The 19081-nt window shown below is 41.5% G+C and overlaps 1 protein-coding gene across 1 annotated transcript in view; it reads left to right on the forward strand.

Annotated features, from left to right (window-relative positions):
* Window positions 1–658: 658 nt before the first annotated feature.
* APBB1IP (amyloid beta precursor protein binding family B member 1 interacting protein) overlaps window positions 659–19081 on the forward strand; it is a 52178-nt gene continuing 33755 nt past the window's right edge. Inside the window, exon 1 of the mRNA XM_081882357.1 lies at window positions 659–922. The gene's annotated coding sequence lies outside the window, so the exon portion shown is untranslated. The remainder of the gene's footprint in view (window positions 923–19081) is intronic.

The raw sequence follows: 19081 nt of genomic DNA on the forward strand, positions 1-19081 counted from the left end.
GATTGTAAATTGACCGGTTGCCTTCTAAAAATTAATGGAATGTTTAGTCTCGCAGTGGAGCTGGCTGTAGTGTAAATAAGAGTTGCAACTTGAATGAACTTACAGTACATCAATGTGCACTGGAATATACATCTATATTCCCACTCAGATGTTTAATTTTGGGGGTGTGCAGGATAGAAGTTAAACCTAAATACTGGGTTTATGCTAAAAATGGGTTGTGTGTATAGATCCTGTGCAAACATCTGAAAACAGCTAAAATGATGCTTAAGACATCTTCCAGACCCCCACCCCCTATGCTTGCCTCTTTCAGCAATCCGTTCATGAGGAGGGCAGGCAGAATTCAAACAAAACAGGGAGAGCGAAAACAAAATTGGGCCACAAGTTACAAGCAGCCAGGCATGGAGTTATTTGGGCGAAGGTTACTTTTCACCCAGGAGGAATGTATGGTGCTTCCCCCTCACAATCCACATGCACCCGTGAGCCCTTTTGAGTGTCTGACATCCAGGAAGCGAGCAAGAATAAAACACGGTCGAGTCTTAACAGTAGTGGTTTTTGTTTTCAAGGGCGACTGCTGCTTGCTTCCTGAGAAGGTTCCTCCTTCCCTCCCTTCTTCTTTAAATTTAGAGAAGGCTCCCTTCCCCTCCTTTCGTTTCACGAGTCGCCCGGGGAAATTTCCCTTCACCTCGGAGCCCAGCCCTTCCTCTCAGCCTCGTGCTTGTGAGAGGCCCAACAGCGCCCACCGGGCCGCCCGGGAGCCACTTCCTTCGCCGGAGAGGAGCTCGCGGGAGCTGAGCAGAGGCGGGCTCGCCCCACGGGTTGCCTGCTTGCCTTGCCTGCGTGAGTCACCCGTGTGGGCCCTGCGCGCTTCCTTGACCTTTCTCGCCTCGCCTGGACCACGGGCAGGCCAAGGCCAGCAGCCAAGGTAAGCCTCGGGGGTCTTGCTGGGCTAATGTGGGGTGCATAGGCTGGAACTGCATTTCCCCTCCCTCCTATCGCAGCAGAGTGGGTTGGGTTGGGTTTAGGGGGGGGTGAGCCCCTTATTAGGAGAGGGGACATGAATGTTATTAGTCGTGGGGTCAAGGGCAAAGCTGAGAACACTTGTCCCTAAAGCAGTGGTTCCCAACCAGTTTTTGGCCATGACCCACCTAAGCACCTCTAAAATCCTGATTCTCTCTCTCCCCCCCCCCCCCCGTTTTATTGTACAGTGGTACCTCGTGTTACAGACGCTTCAGGTTACAGACTCCGCTAACCCAGAAATAGTACCTCGGGTTAATAACTTTGCTTCAGGATGAGAACAGAAATTGTGCTCTGGCAGCGTGGTGGCAGTGGGAGGCCCCATTAGTTAAAGTGGTGCTTCAGGTTAAGAACAGTTTCAGGTTAACAACGGACCTCCGGAACGAATTAAGTACTTAACCCGCCCGAGGTACCACTGTATTGTATTGTAAATATTTTGTTGGAAGCAATCCAGAGTGGCTGGGGATACCCAGCCTGATGGGCAGGGTATGTATGTATGTATGTATAAACAAACAAACAAATAAAATTATTATTATTACTACTACTACTGTGACATGGGGATGTGGGTAGCGCTGTGGGTTAAACTACAGAGCCTAGAACTTGCCGATCAGAAGGTTGGCAGTTCGAATCCCCGCAACGGGGTGAGCTCCCGTTGCTCAGTCCCTGCTCCTGCCAACCTAGCAGTTCGAAAGCACATCAAAGTGCAAGCGGATAAATAGGTACCGCTCCAGCGGGAAGGTAAACGGCGTTTCTGTGCGCTGCTCTAGTTCGCTAGTCATGCTGGCCACATGAGCCAGCTCCCTCGGCCAATAAAGCAAGATGAGAACCGCAACCCCAGAGTCGTCCACGACTGGACCTAATGGTCAGGGGTCCCCTTACCTTTACCTTTTACTGTGACATATAATTCTTATTATTCAAAAGGTGAACTCCAATTTACATGGAGGAAGCCTAAAAGGCCATTAACTGTTAATAACTCATTCTCGAATTGCCCCCCTTAAAAATCAATCCCCCCCCCCCGTTGGAAACCATGGCCCTAAAGGCAGCTGGACCTAACAGACAGAGAGGCTCTTTCCTTCACCAGAAAAAATGGATTTGAGTGAGGAGGAGCAGGAAATTAAAAGTCAGAAAGAGTTCATGGCTGTCTCCAGCCCCCTGTGGGTTTCCACCTTTCTTTTTTGGGAACAGGGGTTCATATACAACGTAATGCTCCGAGGGTGTTTTTCTCTCCCTCATCCTTGGCTGGAGATGAAAACGAGCATTTTCCAGGATCATTCTAGACCATTCACTGAACAACTATTATGCTATTTTTTTTTTAAAAAAATGAATATATGTGAAAAATACACACCAAAAGCAATGACAGTCTTTAAAAAGTCCGCTCCTTTCCCTAGGCCCACTAAAGAAAATTTATTGTAGGATAGAAATTACTTTTTATCTGTGTGTTATAGGTACCGTGTCCTGAGAATATCAATAATATCAGTAACAGTATGTGGGTGCTATTTTCCTTTATGGCATTGTGTGGTTGGGTGGATTTTCATTGATTTGGAAGGGCCTTAGTGCAGGTCACCTTTTGAGGCTTGGCACAGGCTGTGTAACATATTTTAAACAAATAGATTTCTGGACATGTCTTGAGTGTTTTTCCTCAAGTGTACAGAGACAGTTTTTCTTTACCCCTCATTTTTCCTCCCACCTCCTGCAAACTCTGATAACTGGCTTTCAGTCAGCATCGCTAAGTGTCTCTGATTTTAAAAATTGAGTTCTGCTTAAGAATCTAATTTGAAAGTTGTTTGGGTATATAGGTGAAGAAGGGTTGAAAAGGCGGCTCAGTTTCCTCATAACAACCTCTCTTCTGTGGCTGGTTTGTAAAGATTTTGTATGCTCGTTTCTCTACCCCTCTCAGCATTCTCAGTTCTCTACAGTGGTTTTGCCAGCTCTGCAAAACTTCCTGCCACAGAAATTTGCAATCGCTGGTAGAGGCCGGAATAGCAAACCTTCTTGCAACACAGGGGGAAGAACCACAGTGTTGACTTACCACACCTAAAGTTTTTTTTTTTAAAAAAAAAAGCTGTGTAAAAAAACAAGCAGAGTTTTCTTATTATAAAGTGTTATAAGATACTGCTCCTTTTCCCTTATGGGGTATCGAAGAGCCCATATAGAGTCCCTATCGGAAGGAGAAAATAACGGAGGCCATCCAGAGACTCTTGAGAAGCAAGGCAGCTAGTAACCCAGATCTTTATTAACTGTTGCAACAAGGTGCTCACAACCACACATAGGAGGCAGGAGGGACCCAGAACAATGGTGTGCAAGTCCTTATATCGACTTTTGAAATTGCCCACCCTGTAGCTCAAGACCACCCCCCAAAACATCATACCTACATCACAGAAGGAGGCGAGCTACAGCAGAAATACATCACAGGGGGCGGTCTACAACAGAAATCCTGTCTGGCACGATACTGATACAGTGGAACCTCGGGTTGCAAATGTTATCCGTGCGGGAGGCACGTTCGCAACTCACAGCGTTCGCAACCTACTGCGTTTGCATGGGCGTGGGTCGCAATTCGGTGCTTATGCACAAAGCACGATTTAGTGCTTCTGTGCATGCACGAACACTGAAATCCAGAAGTAACCCATTTCGGTACTTCCGGGTTCAGCGCGGTGCGCAACCCGAAATCGCATAACCTGAAGCGTCTGTAACCTGAGGTACCACTGTAATGGTCACTTGATTGCCTTACCTGGGCAGCCTGGCAATTCCTTTTGAGATGCTAAATAGTTCCTAAATCCAGGTCACAGACTCATCCTATTCATGCACAAGTACACCCTTAAGACAGGATTTGTGAGCAAAGAGACAATGGGGAGGCTTTTCCCATTTCCTTCCTCACTGCAGAGAATATTTGAGGTCACTGAAAGAGTCAAAATGGCTACAGGATTGCTCTCCTGTACTATTTCAGACATGTGGTTTATATACTTATTTATGTATTTGGACATAAAAATAAAAAAGGGACTACCCCTTTTCCTATGAGGGCATAAGAGTTATTCTCTTATTTCAGATCACCACAGAAACATTGTATTCAAGAGAACAACTACTTCTACTCTACCCTGTTCCCATTATCTATGTAGCTATCTGTCTATCTAAGAAAATGTATATGCTGCTTGATTGTAAAACCTCTTGATGGTTTATAAAACACATGCTACACATATAGAAACACAGTACACACAAACACACACACACACAACTACCTTATATGTATAACTGTTCACAGATCATATGTATATTGTAATAACAACCAGTTAAGCCAATTGTACCACACTGATGAAGTTCATGCAGAGCATCTAGGGAACAAACAATGTTTCCCCACCTTTTGCAAAAGTACACAATTGGAACTACCTGAATTGAAGACCTGGAAAAACCATTCAGCTATGGGGCACATCTGCATAGAAGTTTCCTGGACTGGTATCTGAAAGTCATAGGAATATAGAAAGACTGTCCATCTAGCAAACATTGTCCTCCTCCTTCTGTTAAAAAAGTGGAGGTGCTAGCGATTGAATTTAAGACCTTCTGCAAGCAAAGCATGTGGCTTGTCACTGACCCACGAAGCTGGACTCGGTCAGTTCACCAGTCATGTACTGTGTGTGAGAGAGACACAAATTTGCAGAACTTAGTACCTGGCTTTTAGCACCTTGGTATTTTTCTATAAGATTGCTAACTCCAAAGAAAAATATTTTCATACTCCTTTTCCACAAGGCGTGGATTGTATTGGATTTAGAATGGAAAAGCATAAGCAACACTTGTGACCTCAGTACAATTGAGTAAAGATATTACAAAACCTTGATTGCTTATTTCCTGCTTTGTCGGCGTTGAACATTATCCTGGAGCAGAAAAGAAAGAAGCTGGATTCTGTATTTTTCTCAAAACTGCACTTGCATCCGGAGGCTTTCAGAGCTGAGCAGCCATCAGGCATTGAGAACGTGTTATAGAACGTGTACACTAAGGACAAATAGGCAGAAGTTTCACCACACTTGCTGGGAATATATACTGAAGTTTGTCCAAAATAGCTAGCTTCCATTTTGCAGGCCAGATGTGATGTGCACATGCCTCAATCTAAGCCTTACCTTTATGGCTCCTAAGAACTGTCTCAGACTAGAGATGCCTGCTTGTCTCTCACCGCAACTTTCCCCTCTAGTTCTAGTCCTGACCGTGTACCATAGCCTTGGACCAGAAGTGCAGGAAGCCCAGGATCAATATTCCATGCATTCCAGATAAATGTTGTTGCTGCTTTGCATACTGAGATGAAAATTGATGTTCAAAATACAATTAAATAATTGCCTACCTGGTGCTTGTACGAGGATGCCTTCCTTATTTTACTTTTCTGGAGAATTATGTGTTTTTCAGTTCCTCCTTCCTTATTAGAATTGGAACAGAGGAACCGGTTTAAACAACCCCACACCCTTTTCACCTTTAGAAAAAGGAATGAGGTGGGGGATTTTTTAGGACTTAAGATATGTGAACCTAACTTAATTTTTGTGTGTTGGCATTCATCTGTCCCGAGAAACAATGGAAGAGTGCGCCTTTGGGGTAATTCAGACTCACTGCTTTGTTGAAAGTAGAACTGATGTATATTCAGTGCACTCCTTTCTTATTAAACTTACAAGGTTTACAGTGTTAAATGTTACCTTTCTTACACTGCAGTCCTGTGCATGTCTGCATGCAGGAAAGTATGTTGAGAACTGCACTCTCAAAAACTATTATACCCATGAACAGAGCTACTTGTGTCAAGCAGTATTTGTTTATTTATTTGTTCATTGCATTTTTAGTCCACTCTTCCTCCCCAAAGAGCTCAGGGTCATGTACAGAGCCTCCCTGCCCCCCCCACATTTTATTTTCACAACAACATTGTGAGGTCTGTTGGTCTGACAGATAGAGACTGGCCCGAGGCCACCCAGTGAACTTCGTGGCTCAGTGGGCATGTGAGCTTGAGCCTTCCCTTTTAGGTCAACACACTAATAACTAGAATAATAAACCATGGGACTTCTCATGTCTTGATGCATTTTGAACAAGGAAATCTGGTATTAGGGGAAGGCTCTCTGTCTCTGTCTTGCACAAAGCCTCATCAGGCTTCAGAACTGCAAACTGGTTTGATGTTGCTTTTACATTATCGTGTGTTTTATTGTATGCATTTAAAATTCATTTTTTGTTGCAAGTTACCCCAAGAACCTGATTCTAGGAAGGCTTATTGTTGCCTCAAACAAACCCACAGGATGATAGTGGTGATCCAGGGGGTGGTTAGTGGTTTGTTTTGTTCTTGTTTTTATTATATATTTTGTGCTTTTTATCATGTAGTCTTCTGTTGGGAACTGCCCTGAGATCTACAGGTAAAGGATGGGAAACATATTTTAATAATAATAATATCATTTCTAATTTAGCCTTTGTGCTTTTCTGTGTTTTCCTGTGCTTCCAGGCAAAAATAAAATTAAAAACAACACCCTTTTCCATAAGATGAAAAGTTCCATTTTCACATGTAAATCTTGATATGCACCAGTGGTTTTTGATATTTCAGTTGCATGCAAAACTCAACAAAAATTTAAAAGGTGGGTTATCGTTAGGGGAACAAAGAGTCTTGCTTGGCAGAACGTATTTCCGGTTTGTGTGTGTGTGTTTCTGACAGAACAGCAGACTTGAAAAGATATGGAAATGGTGCAATAACTATATAAAAAAAATATAAATATGTAGAAAACAAAAGGAGACAACTTGTTTGACCTTGATTGTCTGAATATTGCATTGTATACAGACAAGGCCATATTCTAGTTCAGCTAAGAAATATAATCATTAATATACAGAACAGTTATTGAGTTTTAAAAAAAGCATGTAACTACGGTATGTTGTAAATTGGATTGTCTTTCCTCTGCTGCTAAGCATATACCGTGTCAGGTTAATTTCCATTAATAAAGATAAAATGGGCCACATTTCAAAATGTTATGACTTTAGCATTGACTTCACTCTCAACCTATGACAGCATTAAGCAAAAATACTTTGTTGCATCAATTTGTAGAAGGAGCTTCTTATCATAAGGAATGATTATTTAGGGGGAAATAATTTCATTACTTATGAATAATATCAGTAATGTCCTTATTCTAGTGTGAATTGCTTCTTTTTAGCTTTTTATTCTATTACATTCATTATTCGATTTAAGCAGGCCTTTCATATTCTGTAATCAGCATTTGCAATGTAATTGACAAATCCACTTGCTTTCATTTTCTCTTGGCAGAGCAGTAAAATTTAATACTGTCCTGTTCCTTTTACCTTTTTTTGGGGGGATGTGCTTTTAATTTGTATTTATTGCCTAGTAAAGATTGGGTTTGGGGTTGGTATGCTGGCTTAGCTATTTGATCCCTTACATTCCTTAAATCACAACACCTGATCCTGACCGTTGTCCAATGATTTGTTTAGCAAACAGACACTTTCAACAAATTTTTATCACAATTGTTTTCGTGGGTCAGTGAAAGGCTCTTCAGATCAAAAATCATAGCATTGTGTGGTGCTTCAATATACATTATTTGTGTATACAATACACAATATAGCCTTACAATCCTTAGGAGAAGGCCATAGTTCAATGGAAGAGCCTGTGTATGTGTGTCATATGCCCCATTGATGGGTCTCCTTCATTGTAAAATCTCATTTCCCAGTGCACATGACCACAAATCTGAAAATACAACCACAATATGAAAATACAACTAAAAACAAATTGCGCCACCTTCGCTTGCCCATATTCTATAGACATAGCCTCTGTACCTTTAATAAGTGCAGAAATCAACAGATGACTTTTCCTTGGCATGGAAGTGCAATCTTTAAACTGGCCCTCATTTATATTTCTAGGACCCACCCATTTTCGTGAGTATAAGTTTTAGAGTTTTTTTAAAAACTGTTTTTAACATTGTGTTTTAACCTGCGCTGGGAATGTAGGGTGGAGGGCAGGTAATAAATTCATAATTAATTGCAGCAATAGCTGCACTTACGGATTTTTACTACATTAGTGCACTCTAAAGATAAGTTGCTCAAGGGGATCTTTGCTGTGTGTGTTTTCTTTCAGGAGATGGCTTAATCCTTCTTTAAAGGATTAAGGAAATTCATGGAAGATAAGGCTATCATGATAGCTGTCAGGGGCAGACCTTGGTAATAGGGTACCTTGTGCAAGGCCCAAATTTGATGCCCACTCCCAGCCAACAACTGCCTTCCCAAAGCTGGTAAACGCGGTGCCAGGCTTTAAGGAAGGAGGCATGAAGGCTTGGGCAAGGTCCTAGAGCCCTCCCACCTCCTGGGAAGGGGCCAACTAAGCTTTGGGTAGGAGGAGGGCGGGCTATATAGGACCCTGTCAGAACCCTCACTCCTCCATCCCTTTGCAAGTGGTTACTACTAGGCTTTGGGAATGAAGCAGGAAGGCCCCACCTTGGCTTGGCGCCCTGTATGGGGAGAAACTGGTTGCACTGCCCTAAATCTGCCTCTGTAGCTGTCCAAGGTCAGAGGCGGCTTGCTAACTGACGGGAAACAATAGCTAGAGTTGGCTGTTATTGCCTTCACGTCCTGCTTGCGGGCTTCCCCTAGGCATCTGTTTAGAAACGGTGGGAAATCTTATGCTGGGCTAAATAGGCATTTGTTCTGATCCAGGCAGGCTCTTCTTATGTTACATTCAAGTCCAGGATTTAAGGGCAGGTGATTGCATTCCCCGAATGTTTTGATGAGGCAGGGAAGTTACAGAACTACGGTAACTTCCACTCATGAAACTTGTGTCCTTACAAGTTAACCAGAACTACATGTATGCATATTGGAAAACAGTGCAGTTCTTATAATCTGTACTGGATGATTTCCTACACAATATGTACCAACATTTCAGATATTTGGATTTTTGATCTTTCGTACAACAATGTGAAATGGCAGGTTCATGTGGATCACAGCATAGGATGGGGAATAGTCATTTGAGAGTGACTTTAACAGATTGGATTTTTTAAAAAATTCTTACCATTTCTAGTTAGCATACTTTTCCTGCCACCGCCTTGCTTCCCCCCGCAACCCAGTGATAGAACTTTGACTGAGGTTGAGTCGGTTCTTGCCTCCCTAGTGTCAGGTAAAATATTTTCTAATTTCTGTGAACTAAACATAGAGTCTTATTCCTGTTCTCCCAATGACAACCGATGGACATTTTTGAGGAGCCTCATATTGCTTAACCAATTAAACTTTTTTTTCTGACTTCAGTTTTCTCTTGAAGGAAATTTCTCAGAAATATAAGAATCTCACCAGTTCAATCTGTCATGCTAGTTTAGACAAATCACCACTGAGGTCTACTGACAGGTCATGCTATGGAAAAGCATTGCAATTTTTTAGAGTCATCATATGATCAGCCAAGCACCCAGATCTTTCCGTGTTCTGAATACATTAGCAATAGCTGTTCCAAAATGGTTGCTAAGGACTGTACATTGCTTGGCATTATTTCTGTAGCCCCATGACCAAGCAAGAGAACAAGTTGGTTACACTTGAAAGCAGACTTACCTCTGAAGAATCTCTCAAGTCCAACAATAATATAGTATATATTAACATTTATATTAAGGTGGAGAGAATCTTCTGTCCTAGAGATCTCTTTGTGACATGTTTTATAAGGGGTGGTGTATTTGGTTATAATCAGCAATTTTGTTTTATTTTTCACCAGTCCATGGGTGTCTCATCACAAGTGATGTGAACTTTCACATAGGAAGTTTTTTAAAAAATAGTTTTTATTGAGAATTTCAACATAACAAATTATCAAAACATATCATCTTTTCACACACCCCATTTCCCCCCCCCTCCCTAAAAAGGAACCCTCCCTCCCTCCCCCCCCCCCGAGACTTCCCTCAGTTCCTCTCTCTGGTTTTTCAACACATATTATTCTCTGCATATTATCAAATTATCAAGATCCTTAAATCATCTGTCTATTATGTTAACAATCAATAAATTTGTGTATGTTTATTCAAAATCTGCCATGGAGTCCAATTTGTTTTGTTTTTAAAGTAATTTGTAAAAAGTTTCCATTCTTCTTTAAATTCACAGTTGTCCTTATCTTGCAATTTATATGTCAGTTTCGCCAAGAACTTTTACATAGGAAGTTGCCTCAGACCAGGTCACTCTATTGGTCTGTCTCGCCTGGCATTGTGTAGTTTTCTAGGATACTATCCCCTTCTACCCAGTCTTTTTTAATGGGAGATGCTTTGGGTTGAACCTGGGACCTGTAAAGCAGGTGCCCCAGCAAGATTTCCCCCCAGCTGCCATTGCCCTCCCTCCCCTTCCTTTTGTCAGATCTCAGGGAATAAAGGCTGCATTTCAAGATAAGCCTGTGCACTGTTTAGTGCACCGGTGAGGATTTGAGGCTCCCTGCAGGGAGAACTGATGAGAGCAGTTAACTAACCGTTGATCCAGTAAGCCGCAGGAGGGGTGTGGGAGGATCCTGTCTACCAATCAAAGAGAGAGGAATAACTTTTTAATGGTTAAACAATGACAATGTGAACTTTTACTTCAAAGGGAGAGGATAAACATCTTAGAAGGAGAAACCTTTTTTTATTTTTGTTTTGCCTTCTTTAGTCTTTGGGCTAGAAGCAAACTCTGGGAAGTGGCAAATGGAAGGACATTGCTTTGAACACATAGCTCTGCAATCCTAAAGGGGCAACCCCTTAATCTGCATCCACTTTGATTAAATTACACAGACAAGAGGTAAACCAAAATTTGCCATAGGTTAGAATTGTGGGGGGGAGTGCTCTAGAGTAAGCAGTGTATTTTAAAACAACTTTATACTGTAAACTACCCTGTGAGTTTAGAATGAAGGGCAGTATATAGATTTAAATACTACTACTACTACTACTAGGTTATTAGCTATAAGTGAAAACAGTGGATAGGCATTTACTTGCACACCATTTAGATGGCAAGAGAGTTACTACAGCAGCCTATGAACACATGGAGGGCGAGAGCAGGGATAAAGGAATAGCAAATAAGTTGCCTTCCAAATGCTCAGGACTCCAGCTAGGACTCCAACTACCATCAGCCCCATCAGTCAACCTGGCAGTGGTCAGGGGTCATGGGAATTGTAGTCCTCAATGTTGGGAGGCTATTTCTGCCTTACATGATTTCTGATTATGAAAAAACTGCTATGCATTGTCTTCCTGAGTGATTGTTTCCCACCTGAACTGTTCTTTTAATTATTTATACAGCTATGATTCATTTTAAATATAAGTATTGCTAATTAAACTTAACCGAAGGTGTTCCTTCAGTCCTTCCCCCATTCCTATCGAACAGGAAGCACACAGAAACGTTAAAACAGATGTTGGGGCAAGCCTGTTGTTTTACAGCACTGACTGCAGAGGTGCTTTGTGCTGCAATTGTATGCTGCGCTGCTCTGAATTAGAATACCCTCCAGACTATAGACAACTGTTCCTTTAAGATAATTGAATATGGCAAAATTTCAGTGCAGAAACTGCTGAATATTCTCTCCCATGCCTCTCTTATCAGTCATGTGCAGACCTCCTGAATCACAAGATTTAGGGGTTTTTTTTGCTCAGTTAATCCCATGTAAAGCTAATTAATAATTTTGCTGTGCTGTTCCTGCTGGGGCAAAGCAGCTACAGCTGCAATATCAGGAGCTAACTGCATGTTATGTGTAAACTGGTATAATAGAGTAATCTGAAAAGAAAACAGCTTTGGTGCCAGTAATTTTGAGTGGATAAGCACTAAGGGGGAGTGGTGGTTAACCCTTTTTCTGTTCCCTTTTTCTCCTTTTCAGTTTGCCAGCTGCTTTCCTTAAAAAAAAAAAGGCTTTGGAGCTGCAAAACACATGACATGTAGTTACCTCCTCAGCACAGGTGATATTTGCAAATGAATTGAATAGTTTTGCTAATTTATTGGTGCTTAAAGAACAGCTAAGGAAGAAAAATCAATATTTGATAATGAGGCTTCCTGTATATCTGTTATGGAGCATTATCAATAATTGTGTACCCATTAAAAAGTTTCATAGTTTGTATTCTTATTAATGTGTGGGGAATATAGCCAAGGGTTATTTACTGCAAGGCCATTCAGATAGTCTTTGCTTTATGTTTATTGAACACTAGGCATTTTAATAATTTTTTTTGTTAAGCCACATCCCTTTCCATTTCATTCTATGCAAGAACTTTTATGATTTTTAAAAAATAAATTGGATGAATCTCTTTGGTAAATCGTGGCAGTTAAATCATGGAGTTAAATTAAGCCCCCTGCCTCCCTTTTAAAAGTTGTTGCTATTCAGCACAATCCTCTGCATGTTTACTTAGAAATAAGTCCCATTGTGTTCAGTGGGTCTTAGTCCTTTGTAAGTGTTTATAAGTTTGCAGCATTACTAAGCTGGATAACTGGATATCTTACACTTTGTGTTGGTCTGTTCATCTTAAATCGGCTAAGGTTTTCTTTTATGTCACTTGCTATAATAAATTAAATGTGTGTAGGCGGAATATGAGGTTCAGGCAGTTACTGCATGACCAGCAGCTTCATCCATGTGCTTTGGGGTTCAAATAAATTATTGCAACACATTTCAAATGCAATGTTGTACAAAGTTTCCTTTTGGATTCCCCGCCCCCCCCCTTTTACATGGAGACAAAGTCCATGTAGGGTAGAAGGAGAGGGGAGCAGCCCTTTTTTCCCTTCTCCTTAACACTTCACAACTATAGGTCATAACTTTGGCCGTGTCAATTAATTGTATTTGTAGTATAAAACTGTGTATTAATAATCATTCACCTGCGCTGTGAATCTGCCTATTAAAGGAGAAGAGCTCTGCAAGTGCGGCTTTCTCCCGATTGAAGTGCAGAGTGTTTGAGGACTGGGACATTCACAGGGAAACCAAAATGCTTGTTTACAAAGCTATAGTACTACCAACCTTACAATATGCTTGTGAAACATGGACCACTTATAACCGCCATCTCCAACTCCTTGAAAGATTCCATCAACGGTGTCTCTGAAAAATCTTACACATCACTTGAGAAGACAGGCGAACTAATATCAGTGTACCGGAAGAAGCAAAGATCACCATTGTCAAAGCAATGATTCTTCAACATCAATTTTGTTGGACTGGTCATGTTGTGCGGATGCCTGATGATCGTCTTCAAAAGCATCTACTCTATTTCGAACTTAAAAATGGAAAGCATAATGCTGGTGGTCAACAAAAGAGGTTTAAAGACTGTCTTAAGGCAAATCTAAAAAAATGTAGTATAAATACTGACAACTGGGAAACACTGGCCTGTGAGCGCTCCAGTTGGAGAACAGCCTTTACCAAAGGTGTCATGGGCTTTGAAGACACTCAAACTCAGGACGCAAGGGAGAAACGTGCTAGGAGGAAGGCACGCTTGGCAAATCCACACCATGATCACTTCCCACCCGGGAACCAATGTCCCACTGTGGAAAGATGTGTGGATCCAGAATTGGCCTCCACAGTCACTTACGGACTCATTGTTAAAACCGTGTTTATGGAAGACAATCTTACTCGGCTACGAGTGATCGCCAAAGAAGAAAAAGAGTCTATAGACATAGCCTCTGTACCTTTGGGCAGGGGGCCCCACTTTGGGCAGGGGTCAGCTGTATTGTCCTGTTCCCCAGTTGTTCAGCCAATCCCAGCTCCGTGTCAGTCATTAGCAGGACAGGAAGCCTTCCTTGCCAATGCACAATTTGGAGCACACTTCAAGGTTGACACCTGTGTACTAACAGGCCATGTCCCTAGCTTCCCCAATTCTAATATCACATATGACATCAGGGTGTGGGGCAGGCAGAGAAATGGCCTCACGGGCTAAATAGGACCCATGCTGTACATCTTTAGGCTAGCAGGCCAGGTATTCCCCACCCTTATGGGATAAAAGTTAATGTGGAAAAGAGTCATCTTTTCTGCCTCTGTTAGAAGCATCTTCCTTGCTGTGGCTGTATTATTATTACTACTTTTTTCATACCCTTTTGTTTAAATAAAAGCAGTCTGATATGCACCATCCCTATTCATTTTGAAAAAGTATTCCCTCCTCTGTTTTTTTTCAGGCTTTCTGTCAAAATTTAAAATGACCTTTAGTTTTTCCCGTTACGAATTGTTCAAAGATTTAAACCTGTTTACTCATTAACAGTCAGAAACTTGAGTCACCGAGATACTTAGTAGAGAACCACTTCCTTTTTTAAAAGACGCTTCTGTACTGTGGCACATTAGTGAAATAATGTGTCGGCTTCAGCTGTAGCAGCAGTTGTGACTGTTACTGGTCTGGGATAGCTTGATTGCATTATATCAGGCATTGATAACTTCAAGAATGGATTACATTGGTACCTCAGGTTAAGTACTTAACTCGTTCCAGAGGTCCATGCTTAACCTGAAACTCTTGTTGACCTGAAGCACCACTTTAGCTAATGGGGCCTCCTGCTGCCGCCACGCTGCTGGAGCACGATTTCTGTTCTTATCCTGAAGCAAAGTTCTTAACCTGAAGCACTATTTCTGGGTTAGCGGAGTCTGTAACCTGAAGCGTATGTAACCTGTGGTACCACTGTACAGTACTGCATTGCATTCTATGTGGGGCTTCCCATGCGGTTGAGCTGGAAACTGTAGCTAGTGCAGAATGCTGCAGCACAATTGCTGACGAGAGTCAGATTCTGTCAACATATTCCACCTCTGCTCAGAGATCTGAACTGGGTGCTGACCTGTTACTGGTCCAGGTTCAAAGTGTTGTTATTGGTATATAAAAACCTCAACAGCTTGAGACCAGTTTACTTGAAGGATCACCTTTGACTCAGATGTGCCTACTTGACAACTTTTGTCAAGTCTACCCAGACATGCAATTTTATGCATAGTTGCTTTCAAATTACTTTAATATTAGTGGCATTACTAATGTTTTTGATAATTGTGTGTGTGTGTGTGTTGATTTGTTGATTTTATCTGTAATTTCGTAACTATTCACACTCTTTTATTTAAACTGCTTTAAAGATGTTCCATTTTAGAATTAAACAGTCTACAAATTCTGTTAAATAAATAGATGGGTTTTTGCTTTTAATAGAACGCAGTGTGGTTCTGTGGTCAGGTTTCAACTATCACTCTTGAAATTGCCACTCCCAGTGCTGCTCATTGGGTATTACCTCACCTCAGATTTTGAAATATTTTTCTAGCTCTGTCAACAATCCAGAATTCTTCCTGGCAGTAATGTTCAGAAAGAAGAAAAACCCTCCTTCCTGTATGTGTGAAATTCTGCACCCCTTTTCTTGAAATGACTCCCACTTCCAGTTCTTTGAACAGAATTTGGAGCCTGGACAGAGCAAGTCTGTTAGCCTGGACAGAGCCTGGACAGAGCAAGCAGTGATTAGCCTCCCAGCTAACAGCAACTTCCATCAGCCCCAGTGACCATGGCCAACAATGAGGGATGGTGGGAGCTATTCAACAATGCCTGGATGGGCACACGTTTCCCCATCTGTACTGTGGTAGAATCAACACTGTTGGAGGGTGAAAGATTTCAAAATAGAATGCAACTGGCTTGAACGAAGGAAAAAGTGGCATATGCCTATTCATTGTCAACAGCACCTCAACATGAGACAAAAACACACACCCCCACTACCACTGCACCCATCTACAATGCAGATTGGGTGTGTAATAGACCATGGCATTGCACAAATTGGGTGGCTCGCTGTTGAGAAACAGATTTGCATTCATGCTAATGTAGCCATTGTAATGGCAGACAAGAGTACTTCAGTAATACTACTAAGGGCTCATCCAGGGAGACCTCATGTTGAGGATCAAGAGCAGCTTCAGCACTTACTGATCTCCCACAGGGTAAATATTCAGGATGCTTCAGTCCATAATGGTTGCTGATGATCACCATTGTTAATAAAGACTGCAGCAGGACTAGCTGTTTGGCTCTCTCCATACTAATAGCATGGCTTCTCTGGGGACAAGGTACTTTTCTGTTCCCACACTCTTTGTTGTGTGCCGTGGTGCCAGATCAGAAGGACTGGGAGCTGTTGCCTAGATGAACCTTTGCTTTCTTGCATCTTGTCTCCCATCAAGCAGATTAAAAAGGAAACTGTACCATGTTCGCTCCCTGCCCCGACCTGCTGCTGCTTCACAGCTCCAGTTCGTCAGATTTATCTAATTCCTTCAGTGGAATAGGGGCATAATCAATAATGTTAGTCTTGTAAAAACAATATCAAATTCAAGGCATTGTTACATGTTAGTAATAAATAAGATCTAGGAAAGCGGGCAACATGCCACATTATCAAATTCCCCTATTACAAATATACTTCGAAGCTCATGTTGCCATTTAATATAAATAACATTCCCCAAATATCTATAAAACCAACCTGCCTGAAGGGCATGCTTTTATTTGATGTCATGCTAATCAGTTTTGGTGTGCCAGAAATTACAGTTGCTGATGGTCCATCTGTTTTGTATTTATCTTATGTGATAAGTGGTGTTTATTTGATAAGAATCAATGCAATGAATGTTTATGAAATGAAACATTTTTTTGTCTCACTAAATCATAAAATCAATTGTTTTTGTCTCACTAAATCACACCCATGAGTGCTATAAAGTATATCCTAGCATAAATTTAACAATGAATACCTTGAAGTAGTGTTAGAAAGTGGAGACGCATTTTTCACACTAGCTTTCAGATGTATAGTATTGCACTTTCTGTACTTCAGTAATCCTGCTGATTATTCATTGTGACTTAACAAACCTTTAGGTTAAGTATGCTATGGTGTGATTATCTGGAAATGCTCCCGCATTGTTTAAAACTCATCTCAGTTTAAAACAGCCTTCACCAAATCTAGTGCCTTCCAGATATTTTGGATTCCAGCCTTCCAAGTTGGCAAAGGCTGGTTTGGAACATGTTTGGTTCCTGTCCTATTGCATGAGATTGAGCCAAGTGCCATGCTCCAAATTCTGGAGGAATTTTTAAAAATATTGGTGATCTATATGTACAAGAAGCAAATTCTGTATGTGTTCCATGCTGTGTTGTGCTGTGGTCATTTGGAGAAGAAGAATGTTAGTTCTATCAGTTCTATCAGTTCCTCAGCACTTTGCTACCATTAGTACCTTAGCATGTATGACTGCATCTGCAGTGGTATACCTTGGTTCTCAAATGCCTTGGTACTCAAACAACTTGAAACCCAAACACTGCAAACCCAGAAGTAAGCGTTCTGGTTTGCAAACTCTTTTTGGAAGTCAAACGTGCTCCGTTTTGAGTGTTATGCTTCTCATTTGAGTGCCACACTTCCATTTTGAGTACCACACTTCTGTGCTGAGGTCTGTCTGTTTTTGCTATTGATTTTGAGATCTGTTTTTGTTTTTTGTGACTGTGTGGAACCCAGTTCAGCTACTGATTGATTGAATGTGTGACTGCACATTATTTATTGATTTCATTTTATGGATCAGTGGTCTTGTTAGATAATAAAAGTCATGTTAAATGGCTGTTTTAGGGGTTGTTTTTAAAAGTCTGGAACAGATTAATCCATTTTGCATTACTTTCTATGGGAAAGCACGCCTTGGTTTTGGAACACTTTGGTTTTGGAACCGACTTCCAGAACGGATTAAGTTTGAGAACCAAGGTACCACTGTATGTCTTTCTTTCTTTTTTGTAAACACCTTTCCAGGCAAAGGCAAAAGTGTGGGATGTAGTAGTTCAGAGGTAGGACTGTCTCCTCTAGTGTGGATTTGGAGAATTCTATTAAAGAAACCAAGGCCAAGCCTAATATGTGCATTAAAGAATATAATTATTATAGCATGTTTCCACAAGTTACTGCATTGGGCCATTTTATTGGCTTATAGGAATCAAGCACCAGTGCTTAGAGTCTGTCCGTTCTCTTGCATGGCTATAGTACTTGACCCAATTTCTGGTACTAACAGGAATTTATTAGCCTGTGAACACCTACCCAGCAGAGACAGAAACAGAGACAGGGGGGTGGTCCCAAAGGCTTGCTGAATGTTTCCGTGCCAATTTTTGAGACACTGTGCAGTGCATCATATTCCTGGTAATTTGGGGGATTTCGGTGAAACGTGACTGATTCTGACAGGCAACAGGCAGCCTAGCTGGCAAGAGGAGGATGCCATTTTAGCTGCAGTGGTGCAAAACTTCAGTTACATTGCTAAATTTAAGCGGCCTCTTAGAACGGAGCTGCCCAACTGATAACCTCATATTTATCTCATAAATATTAAACAGCTTAAGCTGCATATTAGTCAGCTATGCCTAGCGGGGCCTTGGTGGCTCTTTCTCTCCCTAGCAATTACCATATCAGCGCAGATCATTGGCCTGTTCCTTCACCTACTGCTCATTTATGGTAATCGGAGGCGTGGGGGGGCTGTGCTGCAAAAACATTCTTGTTACAGGGGCAATAGTCATAAACTCATGGCTGAGGTTGTTTCTATCCAGGAGAGAACAGGGTGATTCTGCTCCCTATTAATCAGAGACTGGTTAATTTTTCTTCACAATTGGCAATGCGTTAAAAAGCTGTTGGCTAGGAGAAGCTAATTAGAATCCTCAATTGCAGAGTGTTGAATAAATAGCTACCATTCATCAAGTAGGGGTGCTTTTTCCTTGCAGCATGGAATTATTCTGAGTCCTGTCCTGATTCATGTTTATTTTGAAGTCCATTTGATTTCAAAAGGGACTTGTTTGGGATTCAAGCCTGAACTTGTTTTCCTGGATACTTTTTGAATTCTTTTTAAATAAACCAACTCAGCCACACTTCTGAAATGTGTGTGAGGTTAATGATGAATAAGAACAGGTGATAAAACTACAGTCAAACCTCGGGTGTCAAACGTAATCCGTTCTGGAAGCTTCCAAAATGTTGGACAACTGAATCACGGCTTCCGATTGGTTGCAATCGCATCAGACGTTCGGCTTCCGAAAAACGTTAAACTGGAGCATTTACTTCCGGGTTTTCAGTGTTCGGGAGCCGAATTGTTTGAAAATAGAGCTGTTCGGCAGCCGAGGTTTGACTGTATTTGCTATGAATTTTGCATGACGACATTAACTTCCTCTTTTTCTTTTCATGTTACAAAGTCTTCAGTGGGGAGCGGGGT

The sequence above is a fragment of the Podarcis melisellensis genome (genome assembly GCF_964234715.1).
Source record: "Podarcis melisellensis genome assembly, chromosome: 12".
Classification (NCBI taxonomy): domain Eukaryota; kingdom Metazoa; phylum Chordata; class Lepidosauria; order Squamata; family Lacertidae; genus Podarcis; species Podarcis melisellensis.